Genomic DNA, 20,522 nt, shown 5'->3' on the forward strand with positions numbered 1-20,522 from the left:
GATGTTTTTATGTCTTACAAAGAGTTTTCTAGAGACAGAAGTATTTATAAAACACATGTGTGTGTGCGCTTAGCCCCTCAACTGTGTCTGACTCTTTGTGAACCCATGGACTGTAGTCCACCAGGCTCCTCTGTCTATGGGATTTTCCAGGCTAGAATATAGGAGTAGGTTGCCATTCCCTTCTCCAGAGGATCTTCCCAACTCAGGGAAATAAAACACATAGTACTCCTAAAATGTTCAACATAATGTCTACAATTCAGTCTTTATATAGATGAATATGAATTAATGGGTTGAATTAATCAGAAAACCTTCTTGAAATGGTGACATTTGCTATCATTTTAAAGTCATCACTTTTCAGTCCATAAGTGAAAAATGTTCAGAATGGATCCAATCAACCAGTAGAGATTCCAAAGAAGTGGAATGGGCAAAGAAGGAAATATCAGAAAATAAAGAATCTGATGTTCTTCCATTATCCAAATGTCTGGAATTTCTACTGTAGAGAGGAAATCCTTGTATATATTCAAACGTATTTCTTTGGTTTATTAAACAATTGATTTTTTTTTTTACTGATTATTGTTATCTGGGAATATTCACCAGTTCAAAACATGACAGGCTCTGGTGGTTTAAACTGACTCCAGGAAAAAATCGTTTTCCTGAATGAGCAATGACATAATTTTTTTTTTTTCTTTTGAAAGGAGTAGTTTTGTTATTTAAGTTTTAAGCAAACATCTACCTGTTTAAAGTTTTAGGACATCAAAGTGAAAGTCAACATTGATTATACTAAGTTTAAATTATTCATAAACAATTTTATTTGACTTTAGAAAAGCATATATGCCACTTGGAAGGCAGAAGGCATAGAGAACATTAGCACAGAGACAAAGTGTGTGCTAGTGTTGGTTCCAGTCAGGGAGGAATGGAGAGAGAGAGACTAAAAGAGACTGTATATGTGCTTTTGTATCAATCAGCTGACAAAAGTAACTCTGGAGTCATCCTAACATTTGCCCTCGGGAGAACTTTAAACAAAAAGTGTTGCTAGTGGATCTCTTATCTGGTTTCATCCTTTTTATTATCGCATGGATCTAACCTGTTTGTAATCACCATTTCTATGTTTCTACTCTGCTTGTGCTTAGTCACTCATTCATGTCCAACTCTTTGAGACCCAATCGACTATAGCCCACCAGGCTCCCATAACCATGGGATTTCCCAGACAAGAGTACTGGGGAGTTGGATTGACATTCCCTTCTCCAGGGGGATCTTCCTGACCCAGGGCTTGAACCCGTGTCTCCTGCACTGCAGACAGATTCTTTACCCACTGTGCCATCAGGGAAGCCCAAGTGGCGATAGTGGTAAAATACCTGCCTGCCAATGCACAACATATAACAGACATGGGTTCATTCCCTGGGTGTGAAAGATATGCAGTAAGGCACAGCAACCCACTCCAGTATTCTTATCTGGAGCATACCATGGACAGGGGAGACTGGTGGGCTACAGTCCAAAGGTTCACAAAGAGTTGAACACAACTGAAGCGACTTAGCACACAGGTTTGTATTGGAGGTTAGCAAATATGGAAATTAGAGTTTAAGACAGGACTGTGACAAAGGCTTATTTTCCTTAATCAAGGCAGAAGAAAGATTTTATCTCTTACATTTTCTATTTCTGTCTTTAACATTTAGAAACATGGATTCAGACACACTGGAAACCTTCCAGAAAGAACTCACCTGCTCCATTTGCATGAACTGCTTCCTGGACCCCGTCACCATAGACTGTGGGCACAGCTTCTGCCGTCCCTGTCTGAGCCTTTGCTGGGAAGAAGACTGGATTCCGAAGAGCTGCCCTGGGTGCAGGGGAATATCAGAGAGCCCTGATTTCACAACCAATATTGCCCTCAAGAGGCTGGCTTCTCTTACCAGACAGGCCAGAGCCGACCACGACCACAGCTCTGAGGAGCAGATCTGTGTGACACACCAGGAAGCCAAAGGCCTCTTCTGTGAGGTTGAGCAGAGCCTGCTCTGTGGGCCCTGCTCTGAACGCCCCGAGCACGCAGCTCACAGCCACAGTCCGATACACAGGGCTGCTGAGGAGTCCCGGGTAGGTGATGCCCGTAGAGCAGTTTGGGATCTAGAGGCTCCTAAGTCAAAGAGGAAGATGAGGATGCTATGATGGAGATGGAGATAGTGGAGGTGGGATTTCTGAATGTGGATCCTCACATATAATATGTCCTCTCTGTTGTTACCCAATTGTCCACACGTGTGGAAATGCAGCATCACAGGGCGGGTGGCACCAGGGCCACAGGCTTCTGATGGGAGCTTGAGGCTTTCCTAATCAAGCTTTATAAATATGTGAGTCTCAATTTCTTAAGACATGTATTTTAGTATCTGTAATGTTTCTCCAATTCTCTAGCATACACTTCTGTCACTCTAATATTCAAGTGTTAGATGCAGATTAGTGTGGGAAAATCTGACCACAGCATTCTAACTCAAGGTTTCTGTGTAACCAACAACTGTCTTTGATCATGAATAGGGGGATGAAATTTTCATTGTCATCTTCTGTGTCACTAAATCCCATGGATATTTTTCAGGAGAAACTCCTGAATAGAATGGGCTTTTTATGGAAAATGAGAGAAGAAATGCAAATCATTCTGAATCGGGAAGCTAAAAAAACGCGGTCATTTAAGGTAAGAATAAAAAAGTTACTATTTATTTGTATAGATATTGATATAATTCTAGCTTTTAAAACTGTTTACATTCCCATTAAAGGATATTAATCTCTTGCCTTGAAAAGGTGTGGTTTCAAATGACCTGTTAGTAATCACAATTGGAACAAGCCAATACATGCTAGTTCAAGGAATGCTACTATATGGGAAAATCTCGGCATGAAAAGTGTTCCTAGGCCAAATTTTGATGATTTGGTTAAAACTTCTCAGAAATGAAATATAAGACAACACTGCACTAAATGTAACTCTCAGATAGAGGAGAGGAATAGGGTAGTACCTAAAGGGAAAAGAGAGCATATTTTAAAAACTGTACAAAATTAGATTTACCTCATCAAAGAATATTTAGAAAAATCATGGCAAGGAACAAGCAAAAAACAAGATCCACGTTAGAGAGGAAATAACTGATGGAGTAAGAACCCTGAAGAATACTCCTGAGGGCAGAATTTGTGACTCCTCAGATGGCTTGATTCAAACAGGGAAAAAACTAGAAACTCAGAGAAATCATGGACAGGAAGATATGTGACGCAAAAAGTTTGTCAAGAACTTTCTTGATGACATCTAGGAAATATTTGAAGTTTTTTTTTTTTTTTTAATGTGAATGTAAGCAATGCTTTGAATCCACTATTCCCTCAGAAATATGTGGCCTTGAGGAAGGTGATGATTAAATTTGAATATCAGAGGATGCATCCGTTGCTTCAGGAGGAGGAGAAACTGCATCTGGAGGCCCTGAAGAAAGAAGCCAAGGAGAATTGTCTACAACTCAAGGAGAGTGTGTTCAGAATGGCTCAGTACAGAGAAAGTCTGAAAGAAATGTACAGAGAACTGACTGAGATGTGCCATAAGCTGGACACGGAGCTGCTCCAGGTGAGAAAGGAGATATGACTACATTTTACAGTGTGATCAGGAGTACCATCTAGACCAGTGATCCAAAATCAGAAAAGTTCTGTGTGACCAGGTGGAAGTTAATATTCTTGAAGTAAATCTCAATATATGTTCCCCTAAATCCTTGTCACTCCCCATTATCCCAAATTTTCTGGAGACATTGAAGTTTTGCCTGTTCTCTAGGCAAGATTGCTAGAACTAGTCATCAATTTCACTTTAATTTGTTTTATATGGTTCCCTGTTTTGGTTCAATTGTTTTGTTAAATGGTGAGCTCCGTCTTTGGGAATAGCCCTGGCAATTAGTAATAATGGAATCCTAGATGTCGCTGCATCATTACACACACTCTTCTGACCTCTTTCCTTCCTTCCTTAATGTGCCCCGAGGGAGCCCTTCATGTTTTAGCTTAGGCTGAGTTATTAAGATGTCTTCCGAGTATGCCTTAGAAGAGAATTAGCAAAATAATCTTATAGAAAAAAGAATAGAGAAGAAATAGAGAAGAAGTAGTAAAACAATCTTATTGAGCGAAAGGACGGAAATCTCATGATTTTTTTTTTTTCTCGTTGCAGGCCTTGGAAATCATATTGCAAAAGTGAGTATACACTGATGTTTTTTAATTTCTGAAACAGTTGTTCTCCTTTTTAATAAAGTGGACGCACAGTCATTCCTTAGTACTATTGCAGTAAAGGGTACCCCTCTCAGGGCCTGAAGGCAGGCTCTTGTCTAACATTCAGGAATGAATTATCCAAGGAGACATGTGTGCTGACATAGCAAGAGATTTTCTTAGAAAGGGAGCAGGGGCGGAGAGCAGGAGGGGAAGGGAAACCAGGAGGACTGCTTTGCCACGTGGCTTGCAGTCTCAGGGTTTATGGTGAAGGGATTAGTTTCCGAGTTGTCCTTAGCCAATCATTCTGACTCAGAGTCCTTCCTGGTGGTGCACGCCTTGTTCAGCCAAGATGGATGCTAGAGAGAAGGATTCTGGGAGGTCGTCAGACATGTGGTGTCTCCTTTTGATCTTTTCCAAACTCTTCTGGTTGGTGGTGACTTATTAGTTCCGTGTTCCTTAACAGGACCTCCTTTCGTAAAACAACTCATGGAAAAGGTTACTATGGTGCCTGGCCAGGGTGGGCGGTTTCAGTCAGTGTGCTTCCCCTAACAGCAGCACTGGAGATTGTTTTCAAGTCCCCCCCCCCAATATCTAAATTCCAGGATGCAGGATTCCTTATACAAAATGCCATAGTATTTGCAATTAACTTACTAGCATGCTGCAGTACATTTTGTCATCTCTAGACAATTTAAACAGCTAACATATACAATGTAAATTAAATGCAATATAAATAGTTCCCTGGGATGTGGAATATTCAAGTTTTACTTTCTGGAATTTTTTTTCTGAGTGTTTTCCATCCAGAACCAGGGATAAGGTTGTGGAAATGGATAGATTGGGAATTTCATATTGACATGTACACACTAATACATTTAAAATATATTTAAAATAGCTTTGTCCAAGAAGTACTTCTTGTAAAATATATAAATGTGTAAATAAATAAATGCATAAATAAACAACCCAGAATTTAAAAATTTAATCCATGTGTAAATCCGTAGGAGCAGAATCTTCATATATAGATGACCAGTATTGTCTTTTTGGCTATTTTCTATTTTATTTCAAAAGAATTTGAATCCTTCTCCTCAGAAGTTTTCTTTTTCATTTGGCTGAAATCAATATATCTGAAAACATCATGACATTCTGGGCTATGTTTTACCCACTCACTCCATCTTCTCCAGCCTCACCACAGTAAAATTTTGGAAGGAATTTTCTAATATCTCATAGAGGAAGTAGCTACCCCAGTGAGTCGGAAGGTAAAAACGGCCTAAAAGAGACAAATTCCCTAAGGATAGTAAGAGGACCTGTGCTTTTGTTCTGAGGAGTAGCAGTGACTCAGTCTTTCATCATTGCAAGCTCCCTTGTAGGCAGGATCTCAGAATGGCTTTCCTCTGCCCACTGAGAAGTTAAGACTTTTTGGACTAAGGTAACCTGGTTGTGATTAGGTCCCTAGCTGATCTGACAAGAGCTAACAGGTCTGGTTCAATGAACTCTTCCCTGTAGACACTGAATATATCCTTGATGATAACTTGCTGACTGAAATCTCAAAGGCTTAGCCTGAACTTTTTCTCTCTGTACAATGCCCAGGATCTTTGTATTACATGAGATGGAATAGAGGAAGGGAATGAGGTTCAATGAGTTGAAAACTGGACTAATGTCTGAAAACAATGAGGAAGTTGAAATTTGATATAATTTATATTTAGGAAAAGATATGGTAAAGTTTTTATATTCCCAACTGTGTGGAATATTTAATACATACAATTCACCACAAATAGGAGAATTCTAGCAAAATGTCCTGGGTTAAAAACTATTTTCTTGTAATGGTCACGAGATTAGACTTTGGCCTTGAAATGTAATGGGTGTCATTTGTTACAGGACTGACTTGGCAGAGATGCAGACGCCTCAGCCAGTGAACCCAGAGCTCACTTGCTGGCCTGTCTCTGGAATTCTGGACATGCTGAACAACTTCAGAGGTAAGGGTCAGCCCTTTGGTGGTCAGGACTGCATTTCTTCAGAGCTTCCTAGGAAGGTGGCTTGTATTGTTATTTTTCTGAAATGATGTTAGTACCTAACTTCCCAGAGTTGTTACATCTTTTCTGTCTCTATAGTTGGATTGCAAAGATCAAAGGTGGACTTTCCAACCTGTAGTTTAATGAAAATGCAAAGTCATATACACGTGTTTAGTTACATTTGACATAAATAAAGCAAAGGGGAGCAACCAAGTTGCTCGTGTGGTTTCAAAGAGACAGAATATTTAGGTTTCAGAGTAGTCATCAATATTATGTTTATTCAGGTTATTTCACTCTTGGAAAGATAAATGTGGCATTGCTGGATTTTAATGTGTTCTGCATTTCATGTGTATTTCTTATCCATTGTACAAAGAACATTTATTGTCCCTAAAATCAGGAGGCAGTGACACACACACAAAACTAAAAGTGGCTTAGGTAGAATAATGCAATGCTATTAGGTAAATCTCAAAACGATTGAAAGGCAAGGAATATGTGAACAAGGTTAACCAGAACACACTTTCAGAAGCTTTCAAGCTATTCATTTATGAATTTCTATCAAACGTCATGACCTTTGGGAATATCTTTGCTTTGGGTTTCCTTGGAGGAGGGAAAATGAAAAAACAAAAAACAAAAAACAACTCACTAGGTAGGGAACTCTGCCTTCTGCCTCTCAGAGACATGGAAATCCCACTTGCTAACCTGATTTCTGCTCTTTCTGCAGTGGATAACATTCTGAGTCAGACAACAACCATTCACCATGCAATCCTCGATGATGCAAGTGTGGTGTTCAGAGATGACGACCACGGTGTGTCCCGACGACCCCGGGTTGTTGAGAGTGTTGTGTCCTGGGGAACTCAGGCCTTCATCTCCGGGAGGCATTACTGGGAGCTGGATGTGACTCAGTCCTCCAGCTGGATTCTGGGGGTCAGTAAGGACATCTTGGTAAGCGATACTAACATCAGTATTTATTCTGAGGAAGCATTTGTTCTATTTTCTAAGAAGGTGAACAACCATTATAGTCTCTTCACCAATTCTCTACCCTTAGTTCAGTCTGTGAAAAGGCCTCTGGGTAGGATTGGAGTGTTTCTCGATTATGACAATGGAGCTGTGAGCTTCTATGATGTTTTCAGGAGTTCCCTCATATATAGTTTCCTTCCGTCCTCCCTCTCCTTCCCTCTGAAGCCTTTCCTGTGCCTTGGGTCTCCATGAATGTCAAGTTCTGTGACCATTTATCTTTACTTCTCCTCTGAGGAAATTGTTTTCTGAAAATTCATGTGAGGCCACAGGATGATACCTGACTATCTCTGAGCACATTGTAATTTAATGATACATAATGACAATATGTTTATAAAATTGCATGGCCATGTTGAATGTAAAAGTTTGTTAATTAAATTTTCTTTTAATAAAAATTTATTATGGAGTATTTCATAGAATATAATCAATTGCTTTTCTTTTTAAAATAATGTAATACTTCTATTAACATGAAAGTTGCATAGCATAGACTATGGTATATAATTCAATGTGTTTTAGTAATACACAAAAATTTGTGAAAAAAGAACTTTCTAATTTCACAATATATCCATCATTCTGTAAAGAAATTGGTGCCCATTAATATTTATGCCCCATTTCCCCTCCCTATCTTATGTCACCCCTCTAATCCAGTTTTATTGTTCATGAATTTTTATTTTATATAGTTTCAATTAAATGGGTTCACACAGTTTATGACTTTTTATATCTGGTTACTTTCACTTAATGCTTTCAGGGTTCATCTACATTGCAAGCAGTGTGCTTTGCTTGCATAAATGAACCAGAACAAAACTACCATATGACTCAGCAATACCATTACTGGACATATGTCCTGAGAAAGCAATAATTCAGAAATACACATGAACCTCAATGAACATTGCAGCACTATTTACAGTAGCCAGGAAATGGAAGCAATCAAAGCAATCTAGGTATCAATGGATATCAATGGGTGAATGGATAAAGAAGAAGTACATGTATACAGCGGAATATTACTCAGCCATAAAAAAGAAATAGAATTGAGTCATTTGAACTGAGGTGGATAAACCTAGAGCCAGGCTTTCCTGGTGGTTCAGATTACCATATGTAAAGTAGATGGCTGGTGAGCAGTTGCTTTATAGCACAGGGAGCTCAGTCTGCTCTGTGAAGACCTAGAGGGGTGAAATGGGGAATAGATGGGAAGAAGGTTCAAGAGGGTGAAACAATTATACTTATTGTCAGGAGAAATATCAATAACCTAAGATATGCAGATGACAGCACCCTTATGGCAGAAAGAGAAGAGGAACTAAGGAGCCTCTTGATGAATGTGAAAGAGGAGAATGAAAAAGCTGGCTTAAGACTTAACATTCCAAAAACAAAGATCACAGCATCTGGTCCCATCTCTTCATTGACAATAGATGGGGAGAAAATGAAACCAGTGACAGGCTATTTTCTTGGGCTCCAAAGTCACTGCAGACAGTGACTGCAGATATGAAATTAAAAGATGCTTGCTCCTTTGAGGACAAACTTTGACAAACTTAGACAGCATATTAAAAAACAGAGACCTCACGTTGCTGACAAAGGTTCATATAGTCAAAGCTATGGTTTTTCCAGTGGTGATGTATGGGTGTGAGAGTTGAACTGTAAAGAAGGTTGAGGGCTGAAGAATTGATGCTTCTGAACTGTGGTGCTGGGGAAGCCTCTTGAGAGTCCCTTGGACTGCAAGGAGATCAAACAAATTAATCCTAAAGGAAATAAACTCTGAATATTCATTGGAAGGACTGATGGTGAAGCTGAAGCTCTAATACTTAGGCCACCTGATGGGAAGAGCTGACTCATTGGAAAAGACTCTGATGCTGGAAAAGATTGAGGGCAGGAGAAGAAGGGGGTGTCAAATGGTGAGATGGTTGGATGGCATCATTGACTCAATGGACATGAGTTTGAGCAAACTCTAGGAGACAGTGAAGGACAGGGAAGCCTGATGTGCTGCAGTCCATGGGGTTGCAAAGAATCGTACATGACTAAACAACTAAACAACAGCAACAACAAGATTTTGACAGACAACACAGCACAGTGCAGTTACAGAGGGTGTTGGCCCTGCTCTGGCTGCAGTGGCCTCAGACCCCTCTGCTCCCATGTCCTAACACATGCCTTGAATCAAGAGTGCAGGGAGTGAGCATGGAGAATGGAATTACAGGACCAGAGGTTCAGCAGGTTTGCACAGCACAACATACCCAGAAATTAGAGAGTATAGAACCAGAGTGTGGGGGGAAGACTGCAAGCAGGTTTAGCAAAGAAACCAGACCCCTGGGTGTGGTGGGCATGTCAGGGAGGGCAGTGATTCCAGTCAGTCTTCCCAGTGTGCCTGGTCCCAACACACACACACACACACACACACACAGCTCACCGATAGGTGTGACTCTAGATTCCTCCGCTGGATGCAGCAGAAGCGTGGGACCATGTGGTAGGTGAACCTGCAGGGTCTTCGCTTATGAGGCCAAAAGAATTACAGAAAATTTTGTGATTATTCTGTGGGCCTGGACTTTCCAGTATTGCCATCTGCCACTTCTCTGCTCTCTAAGGATCCCACAGCCCAAACCTGAGGTCAGGCTGAACATCTCGTGTTCACTGAAAAGCTGTTAGGAGGGAGACTGACTGAAGTGTTCTTGGCTGTCAGGAACATTTACAATATAGTATGTAAATTATCAGTCAAAAAGGGTGTCAATCTGTATTGTTCTATTATTATAATTTAGGTCTTGTAGACTAAAGTTAACTACTCTTTTCTAGATATATAGTGATAATGTTAATATTTCACATTGTTTTTCTTTGGCATAAACATTTAATCTCCCAAATGGATTTGAATTTATCTGTGAGAAAATTGATATTTGGTTGTTTACAAGAGTTTATATGGGTCCAATGTGGTAGTTGTTGTTTAAAGAAAGAAATAACATGAATAAATATATACATCACTGGATATCACTGTGTTTATTTGTTTGTTACAAAATTACTTTATTTCTTTTAGCTTTCTTATATTTTCTCCGGGAAAATATGTAGCTACATGTTTAAGTCAATCTATGGAAAGACATTGAGTGACTCAAGGTTAAGTGCCATGTAGATCCAGGGCAGGTGAAGATCAAGTTCAACAGGAAGATAAGCACCATTCCTGGTTCCTGCAAGCAGTTACCTGAGACACTCTGGCTCCAGCAATTCCAGCTCTAGGCTCAGTGGTAATGAGGCCCTTCACGTCTCCTGTAGCAAACCATGGAGAGGCCTACTTCTCTGAAGCTCCCTGGACAGAACAGAGTAGCAAGTAGGATGAGCCAGGGGACTGAGGACCCTGCTCTTTCAGCTGCAGTGTCTCAGACACCTGCTTCCAGGGCCTGGTGGTTGGAGAGACATCCCTTTTCCCAAGGACTGGATCTCAAGAGGGTCTGAGGAAAAGCCTTCTGCTCTATTAGCTCTAGAATATCCCCAGGAGCAGCCAAGGCCCAGGGGCCAGGAGGTAGTTTAAAGATTAAAAATCGTGGTTCTCCAGGAGCTCTCAAAATTCCCCAGGGTGCAGAAACCACTGTAATACCAAGGAATCCTGGCAGCTTCTGAAGGGACCGGACCCAGGAGTGAGGTGGTCTCCTGTCTGCCCAAGGCCAATCTGCCAACAGTGGTGCGGGGCCCCAGGAGACTCAGCCCTGGACTCAGGGGGTGGCTGTCTGCTGGGACCTTCCTTCAGGGCAGGAAGGGACCCTAGACCTTTGAGGTGGCAACACTGTACTCTGTGCTCTTGTCCCCACCTCCGTAGGCACTGAATCTCTGACAGCCCAAAGTGGTTTTGTCCAGAGAGGGAGCTTTTCCCTGAGGCCCCAGACCAGCTCGTGTACCTGGCGCATCTGGGAAAGCAGGGGCGAGGCTCTGTTCAGCCCAGAGTCCCCCTTGGAGGATGTGCAGGAGGGGGTGGGGGGCTGCAGGGGTCCCGGAGCTGCTCTTTACACTCAGAGCCTGCGCCTCTCACCTCCAGGGCCTGCACCCCTAGGGGAACCGGTGGGCTCTACTCCTAGAGAGAGGCGGCAGAGTAACTAGGAAGGACTCCAGGACTGAGAGTTCAAGACCCTCTGCACTTGATCTTCATCGCTGAGCGTGGGCTTCCTCTAGCTGGTGCAAGTGGAGTTCCTCTTCATTGCAGTGCTGGCTTCCTGTGGCGGTGGCTTCTTTTGGTGCAGACCATAGGCTCTAGCTCACTTCTCAATAAAAATTTAGTTTTGGCAGGAAGAAAGAAATCCATTTATGATTTTGTGTGTGTGAATGAACTGTGAGACAGTCATTTTACAAACACTAAATCTAATCTTAAATTAGATCTTATATGACTGGAGTTTTATTCCTAGTTCATGAAAGTATGGATGAAGGGATTCTTCTGTACTTAAACATGTATACATTCTCCCCAAAACTCCCCTCCCATCCAGGCTGCCACATAACATTGAGCTGAGCTCCATGTGCTGTACAGTAGTTCCCTGCCTGTATATTTATAAAGAATAAAATACTTCACTAAGACATCAAAGAGTATGATGAATTCTCAAAACTGAACCTTTTCACATGTAAGCACACAACTTATTAATTGTGATACTAACTCTGTGATACTAATTGTCCATGAGAACCAAAAATGAAAACATCGAAGAATGCTTAGAAAAGTTTAATGAGATGGCACTGGCTTTAAACATATTTTCAAATATATCAATAAACCAAAATGATAAAAAGTAATGTCATACTACTACATAAATTCCCAGTTTAGCAACCTGTGGACTGAAACACTTATACACAACACCTATTTAATACAATCTCTTAACATAATACAAACAAATCAAGCCTTCCCTGATAGCTCAGTTGGTAAACAATCCGACTGCAAAACAGTAGACCTTGGTTTGATTCCTGGGTCGGGAAGATCCACTGGAAAAGGGACAGGCTCAGTTCAGTTCAGTCGCTCAGTCATGTCCGACTCTTTGTGAACCCATGAACTGCAGCACGCCAGGCCTCTCTGTCCATCACCAACTCCTGGAGTCTACCCAAACCCATGTCCATCGAGTCAGTGATGCCATCCAACCATCTCATCCTCTGTTGTCCCCTTCTCCTCCTGCCCCCAATCCCACACAGCATTAGGGTTTTTTCCAGTGAGTCAACTCTTCGCACGAGGTAGCCAAGGTATTGGAGTTTCAGCTTCAACATCAGTCCTTCCAATGAACACCCAGGATTGATCTCCTTTAGGATGGATTGATTGGATCTCCTTGCAGTCCAAAGGACTCTCAAGAGTCTTCTTCAACACCACAGTTCAAAAGCATCAATTCTGTGGCGCTCAGCTTTCTTCACCATCCAACTCTCACATCCATGCATGACCACTAGAAAAACCATAGCCTTGACTAGACAGACTTTTGTTGGCAAAGTGATGTCTCTGCTTTTAAATATGCTAGCTAGGTTGGCCATAATCTTCCTTCTAAGGAGTAAGCGTCTTTTAATTTCATGGCTGCAATCACCATCAGCAGTGATTTTGGAGCCCCTCAAAATAAAGTCTGACACTGTTTCCACTGTTTCCCCATCCATTTCCCATGAAGTGATGGGACCAGATGCCATGATCTTAGTTTTCTGAACGTTGAGCTTTAAGCCAACTTTTTCACTCTCCTCTTTCATTTTGGTCAAGAGGCTCTTTATTTCTTCTTCACTTTCTGCCATAAGGGTGGTGTCATCTGCATAGCTGAGGTTATTGATATTTCTCCCAGCAATCTTGATTCCAGCTTGTGTTTCTTCCAGCCCAGCGTTTCTCATGATGTACTCTGCATAGAAGTTAAATAAGCGGGGTGACAATATACAGCCTTGACGTACTCCTTTTCCTATTTGGAACCAGTCTGTTGTTCCATGTCCAGTTCTAACTGTTGCTTCCTGACCTGCATACAGGCCTCTCAAGAGACAGGTCAGATGGTCTGGTATTTCCATCTCTTTCAGAATTTTCCACAGTTTATTGTGATCCACACAGTCAAAGGCTTTGGCATAGTCAATAAAGCAGAAATAGATGTTTTTCTGGAACTCTCTTACTTTTTCTATGATCCAGCGGATATTGGCAATTTGATCTCTGGTTCCTCTGCCTTTTCTAAAACCAGCTTGAACATCTGGAAGTTCATGGTTCACGTATTGCTGAAGCTTGGCTTGAAGAATTTTAAGCATTACTTTACTAGCATGTGAGATGAGTACAATTGTGCGGTAGTCTGATCATTCCTTGGCATTGCCTTTCTTTGGGACTGGAATGAAAACTGATCTTTTCCAGTCCTGTGGCCACGGCTGAGTTTTCCAAATTTGCTGGCATATCGAGTGCAGCACTTTCATAGCATCATATTTCAGGATTTGAAATAGCTCAACTGGAATTCCATCACCTCACTAGCTTTGTTTGTAGTGATGCTTTCTAAGGCCCACTTGACTTCACATTCCAGGATGTCTGGCTCTAGGTGAGTGATCACACCATCGTGATTATCTGGGTCGTGAAGATCTTTTTTGTACAGTTCTTCTGTGTATTCTTGCCACCTCTTCTTACTATCTTCTGCTTCTCTTAGGTCCGTACCATTTCTGTCCTTTGTCAAGCTTATCTTTGCATGAAATGTTCCTTTGGTATCTCTAATGTTCTTGAAGAGATCTCTAGTCTTTCCCAATCTGTTGTTTTCCTCTATTTCTTTGCATTGATCGCTGAGGAAGGCTTTCTTATCTCTCCTTGCTATTCTTTGGAACTCTGCATTCAGATGGGAATATCTTTCCTTTTCTCCTTTTTTCCTATTGCATAGGAACCTGGAATGTTAGGTCCATGAATCAAGGCAAATTGGAAGTGGTCAAACAGGAGATGGCAAGAGTGAACGTCGACATTCTAGGAATCAGCGAACTAAGATGGACTGGAATGGGTGAATTTAACTCAGATGACCATTATATATACTACTGTGGGCAGGAATCCCTTAGAAGAAATGGAGTAGCCATCATGGTCAACAAAAGAGTCCGAAAGGCAGTACTTGGATGCAATCTCAAAAACGATAGAATGATCTCTGTTCGTTTCCAAGGCAAACCATTCAGTATCACAGTAATCCAAGTCTATGCCCTGACCAGCAACGCTGAAGAAGCTGAAGTTGAACGGTTCTATGAAGACCTACAAGACCTTTTAGAACTAACACCCAAAAAAGATGTCCTTTTCATTATAGGGGACTGGAATGTAAATGTAGGAAGTTAAGAAACACCTGGCATAACAGGCAAATTTGGCCTTGGTGTACAGAATGAAGCAGGGCAAAGGCTAATAGAGTTTTGCCAAGAGAACACACTGGTCATAGCAAACACCCTCTTCCAATAACACACGAGAAGACTCTACACGTGGACATCACCAGATGGTCAACACTGAAATCAGATTGATTATATTTTTTGCAGCCAAAGATGGAGAAGCTCTATACAGTCAGCAAAAACAAGACCGAGAGCAGACTGTGGCTCAGATCATGAACTTCATATTGCCAAATTCAGACTTAAATTGAAGAAAGTAGGGAAAACCACTAGTCCATTCAGGTATGACCTAGATCAAATCCCTTATAGTATACAGTAGAAGTGACAAATAGATTTAAGGGACTAGATCTGATAGAGAGAGTGCCTAACGAACTATGGACAGAGGTTCATGACATTGTACAGGAGACAGGGATCAAGACCATTCCCGTGGGAAAGAAATGCAAAAAAAGCAAAATAGCTGTCTGAGGAGACCTTACAGAAAGCTGGAAAGAGAAGAGAAGTGAAAAGCAAAGGAGAAAAGGAAAGATATTCTCATCTGAATGCAGAAGGGATAGGCTACCCACTCCTATATTCTTGGGGTTCCCTTGTGGCTCAGCTGGTAAAGAAGCCCCCTGCAATTCCAGGTTCGATCCTTGGGATGGGAAGTTGCCCCGGAGAAGGGAACAGATACCGACTCCCGTATTCTGGCCTGAACAGTTCTATGGACTGTATAGTCCATGGGGTCGCAAAGAGTTGGGCATGTGTGAGCGACTTTTAATTTACTTCACACGGTAAACACATGATGGGTTGTGGCAGAAACCAGAAGAAATTTAGATGTGGCCTGGAAAATTAGTGTAACTGAATCAAAGGATACTGGCTTTAAGGAAAAGCTAACTCAAATGGAACAGTTTTAAATTTCTAATTTTTGAAATCAGCAAGAAAATCTCACTGATAGCTAAAAGGATGGATATACATATAGAAAGGCTGCTGCCCACTTGCCCAGCCCCACTTCCAAGGTGAGGAAGGGCCAGCTCTTCACCTCAGAGAGAAGGGCCAGAGACATCAGGGGCTGATTGTTTTCTTTAAGGCAAGTCTCCTACTTCCAGTCAATCAGATCTTCCCTCCCCAGCTCACTGCCTGAGTCCTGAGGGACAAGGTCACAGAGAAGGGGGTCACAGATCCCTGGAGCCCCTCACATGTCTGGCAGGCAGAGGGTGAGGAGAGCAAACCTTTTCAGTTCAGGGACCTCAGTCTAGTCCAGGAAGCCCCACAGCCCAGTCATCTCAGGGTTTATTCTACGAGGCGTCATTGCATTGACTTTCTCTCAGGGTGAACATGGGGTAGATGGAGAAGCCAGAAATTACAGCACAAGACGCCTTCTTTCCAACAGGTCCCACTTTGTATGAATAGGGAAGGAAAGGAGAAAAGTAATGAAAAGGTGCAGGCAGAAGAGCCCTTCAGTTTGAGGCAGACGCTATGGACTTTTGCTGGAACGTTCTCTGTCTCTTCGGGCTGTGAAGCAAAACTCAGTCGGAATCCGAGTCAGAGGAGTCCCCTGAAGACGATGAGCTGGAGCCGCGGTCCTCTGGCTCAGAATCTCCATCTTCATCCTCACTGCTGGGGGCTGAGGAGCTGCCGTCCTCCTCTTCCTCATTTTCTTCTGATCTCCCTGAGGCAGGAGAATGTTCTCCAATCGTGTCTGATGATTCTGACTCTGTAGCCTGAAGCCCCGGGTCCTCTCTAAGTTTCCTTGCAGATTCCCTGATGATGGGGACTGCAGACCCATCCTTCTCATCTTGGGGTTTGGGCGCCCCCTCTCCCCTTATGCTCATGTTCTTACGCTTAGCACAGGTCGCCTCTCTGTAGGCAGCATCTTCTTCAGGAGATAGAGTCCTGAGCCAGAGATCAAGGTCCACCTTGTACTGTGTCTGCAGTCCCTCCGCCTGCTCCTTATAAAGCTCCTTCTGGTCCTGGGGGACCCACTGCCAGCGTCTGTTGATCTCCACCATGCGCTCCCTCGGGGGCGCCACTTTCAGCTCCCTGCTCGACCAGAGATCATGGTGGAACTTGTGATAGCCATTCATCCGGGGCTTCTTGGGCTCTCCATGGAATTTCCACTTCATGGGTAAATGGTTTTCTGGGGGAGACTTCACTGTATGCACATTTTTATGAAACTTCTTTGGCACTTTGTTTTGACTTCCTTTGGGGACATCAGGTTTCTTGGAGTTCTGGACTAGATCAGGGTGCTCTTCTCTGAATAGAGTCATTTTCTCCTGAAACTCCTTTTCTCTTTCTGGAAATCTTGACTGTATTTCAGCTTGAGCTGTTCAACAGCTTCCTGTATTCCTCAGACAGATCTTTGGTCAGCTCCTGGTTGCTCATCTTGGGGTGTTTTTGGAGGTACTGAGGTCTCATCTCTTTAAAAAAGTGGAGGTAAGGTGTTAGGGCTTCCTGGGTAAATCAGGGTGTTTCTTGTGTTTCTTGCTTTTGGAAGGATTGTTAACATTTTTCTTAGCTTCCAGGAGTAATTCTGTCAAAGTGTGAAACTTTCTCACATTACGGGAAATCTCTAACCATTTGAGTTTGTACATTTCCCCAGAAAATTCTTTACAAGCTATTTTTTTTCCCAGTCCGTCACTGACTGGATTATTTTGAACATGTGCTTGTCACTGGATGAAATATTTTTTTGTTTTGTACATTCTAGTAACTGTACAGTGTCTTCTCTGGACCAGTCATCTTGGCTTTTAGGCAGCATGTTTTCTAGGTTTTTGGGAAATGTATGGTCCCAGCACTTTAGACACCTCAGCGATATTTCCACTGTCTGCACTCTCAAGATTCAGCTGATGAGTTCTTTCTGCACTCTCAAGATTGAGCAGGTGAGTTATTTCTGAAGTCCAGCAGTCTGTGGGATTCTATGTATCTGTGGAGAAAGAGACAGAAAGCCACTCTCCTTTGGAATACATGAGAGAAGCACACTCTGCTTAGATATGTCCCTTCTATCATTCCCTTTACCCTTAAGAATGTAAATGAAAACTGTCTCAATCTGAAATGAGATTCATATTGAGCATTATGAAGCTTCTTTTGCAGTTAAAAATCCTCAGATCCCATCCCAATATGCCTTGCAATCAATCTCACAAAAGGATGTTCAACACACAAATGAACAAAATAAAAGACTGGCTGCTCACTCAAGGGACAAAGAATAAGAAAAAATGAAGGGAGTGAAAAAAAATTAAAATGCCTGAAAAGCAAAGGGCTTTAAAACAGCAATGAGATACCACAGCACATGTATAAGAATCGTCAAAATCCCAAAGAGGGACATCATCAAATACTGAGAGAATGCGGAGAATCAGGAACTTTGATTCATTGATGCTTCCTGTGTCAAATATATCTAAATATCTGTGCCTGGATTGGCATTTTCAGGAAACTGTAGGTGGCAAACGTCAGCCTTGGTGTTTGTAATCTGACAATCAGTTCAGTTCAGTTCAGTCGCTCAGTCGTATCTGACTCTTTGCACCCCCATGAATCTCAGCACACCAGGCCTCCCTGTCCATCACCAACTCCCGGAGCTTACCCAAACCCATGTCCATCGAGGCGGTGATGCCATCCGACCATCTCATCCTCTGTCGTCCCCTTCTCCTCCTGCCCCCAATCCTTCCCAGCATTAGAGTCTTTTCCAATGAGTCAATCTGACTATAGTGGCAGAAAAGATGTTAACAACTTCAGGAAGTTATGCACCTCCTTCATGTCCAAGAATATGTATCAGAAATGAATGAAGGCTTTTTCCTAAGCTAAGAAGGTCTAAAGAAATGAAGTCCTGATCATCAAAAGGCTGACTCTTACCTCTGAAGTTGTTCAGCATGTGTAGGAATCCAGAGACAGGTCAGGAAGGGAGCTCTGGGTTCGCAGGCTGAGGCTTCTGCATCTGTGTCAAGTCAGCCCTGTAACAAAGGACATCGGTTCCATGTCAAGACCAAAGGCTAATCACATGAGCATTGTAAAACAGCAGATTTCATTCTAGGATATGTTGTCAGAATTCTCCTAATTTTGGTGGTTTGCATATACAATATATTCTACTCACATGAGAATATAAAAATGTTGCCATATTTTTTACTAAATAGAAATTATCTCAAATTTCAATTTTCCCATTTTTCTCAGACATTATTCCAAGTTTTCACTCACTGAACTTCATTCCCTTCCTCAATTCCATCATTTCAAAGACCCCGGGCATTTTACAGAGAGCAAGAAATTCAGGCTAAGTTTTTGAGACTTCACTCACAAAGTAGTAATCCAGGATGTATTCCGTGTCAAAAAGAAGTGCTCGCTGACCAGACATGTTTATCCTTGTCACCCAGCAAAGTGGCCGACGTCCAACCTGGCTGCCCTGGTCCTGAAAGTCACTTGTCTTAGGTGGGCAGCAAGAAGCATCTCCCTGTGAGGTCCTGCCTGCAGGGGGCTTGCTGTGATGGAACAGGCTGAGTCACTGCTACTCAGTATTAGCAATATCACAGTCTCACTTGTCATGTGTGGGGAATATGTTTCTTTCATAATTTTCTCACCTTCCAACTCACTAAGGTAGGTGCTTCCTCTGTGATATCCTAGAAAAATCCCTTTACTAAGTTTTATTTTGGTGACGTTGGAGAAGATGGTGCGAGTGGGTGGGACAATGCCAAGACTGTCAGCAGTTCTCAGGTATATGGGCTTCCCTCATAGCTCAGTTGGTAAAGAAACCACCTGCAATGCAGGAGACCCTGGTTCAATTCCTGGGGTTGGGAAGATCCACTGGAGAAGGGATAGGTTACCCACTCCAGTATTCTAGCCTGGAGAATTCCATGGACTGTATAGTCCATGAGGTCTCAAAGAGTTGGACATGAGTGAGCAACTTTCACTTTCACTTTCTCAGGTATATTTGTTTTCAGTCAAATGTAAAGGAAACTTCTGAGACCAAGGATCAGAAGTCCTTAAAGTTCTTTTGAAATAAAATAGAAAATGGCCAAAAAGACAATATTGATAATACATATGCTAGTGTTCTGTACTTATGGATTCACACATGGATTCAATCTGTACATTCTGGGCTATTTATTTACTTATTCATTTATTTTTCAATAGGAGCTTGTAGAGCTACTTTTCTAACTATATTTCATACATGGTGTGTAGAGGTCAATCCCAGATTCCCAGTCTAAACTTCCTTTCTCCTTTGCCCTTGTTCTGAATGGAAAAAAAATCAGAAAAAATTTACAGAAAGTTCCAAAAAGGTAAAACTTGAAAATGCCACATACCGGGGAATGACTTATGTTGCATTTAATTTACACTGTAATATGTTAGTTGTAATAAGTTGACTAGAGATGGCAAAGTGTACAGGAACATGCTTAGAATTTATCTGCAAATACTATGGGCATTATGTACAAAGGAATCTTTATCCTGGAATTTGGAAATGGGGGAGGACCTGAAATCAATTCCCCATGGTCCCAAGGAACAACGGTGAATCCACTTGATGAAAAAGACAACAAATTTTTCAGAAATCAAAAATCATTAGTGTATACTCCCCTTTCTCAATACATTTTCCAAGCCCTGTCAAAGAAAAACAAAAAAGAAAAGATCATGTTAATCATGAGAGTTCTATCCTTTTTCATATTCTTTACTATTCCTGTTTGTGTATAAGATATGGCTTTCTAATTCTTTTCTAGAGAACACTCAGAAGCTATCTTCATAACAGAGCCTAAACTAAAACATGATGGGCTTCCTCAGGGCACATTAAGGAAGGAAAGGGGGCAGGAAGGGTCTGCGTCATGATGCATTAACATCTAGGTTTCCAATGTCACTCATTGCCCAGTGCTATGTTCAAGGAGAAATCTCACCATTTATAATAACAATTAAAGAAAAACAGACAACTGAATAAAACTAATTATAGAGTGCTTTAAAATTGATACCAGTTCTAAATATCTTACCTAGATGACAGGAAAAACCTGAGTGTCCTCAGGGTGTGGATAGCAGAGAGTAACGAGGGTTTAGGGGGATGTATGGTAAGATTTGTGCCAAGAAAGTTAACTTTCCCCT

The 20,522-nt window shown here is 41.8% G+C and overlaps 3 pseudogenes; 1 reads left to right on the top strand and 2 right to left on the bottom strand.

Moving 5' to 3' along the window:
- The first annotated feature begins 1,677 nt into the window (after window positions 1-1,677).
- Window positions 1,678-7,412, top strand: LOC145523318 (tripartite motif-containing protein 64-like; annotated as a pseudogene).
- Window positions 7,413-15,994: 8,582 nt separating this feature from the next.
- LOC145522431 (upstream-binding factor 1-like protein 1) lies at window positions 15,995-17,223 on the bottom strand (annotated as a pseudogene).
- Window positions 17,224-17,380: 157 nt separating this feature from the next.
- Window positions 17,381-20,522, bottom strand: part of LOC145522433 (tripartite motif-containing protein 64-like) — a 94,602-nt pseudogene continuing 91,460 nt past the window's right edge.

This window comes from Giraffa tippelskirchi, chromosome 10 (genome assembly GCF_054371585.1).
Source record: "Giraffa tippelskirchi isolate mGirTip1 chromosome 10, T2T-mGirTip1v1.2.pri, whole genome shotgun sequence".
Classification (NCBI taxonomy): domain Eukaryota; kingdom Metazoa; phylum Chordata; class Mammalia; order Artiodactyla; family Giraffidae; genus Giraffa; species Giraffa tippelskirchi.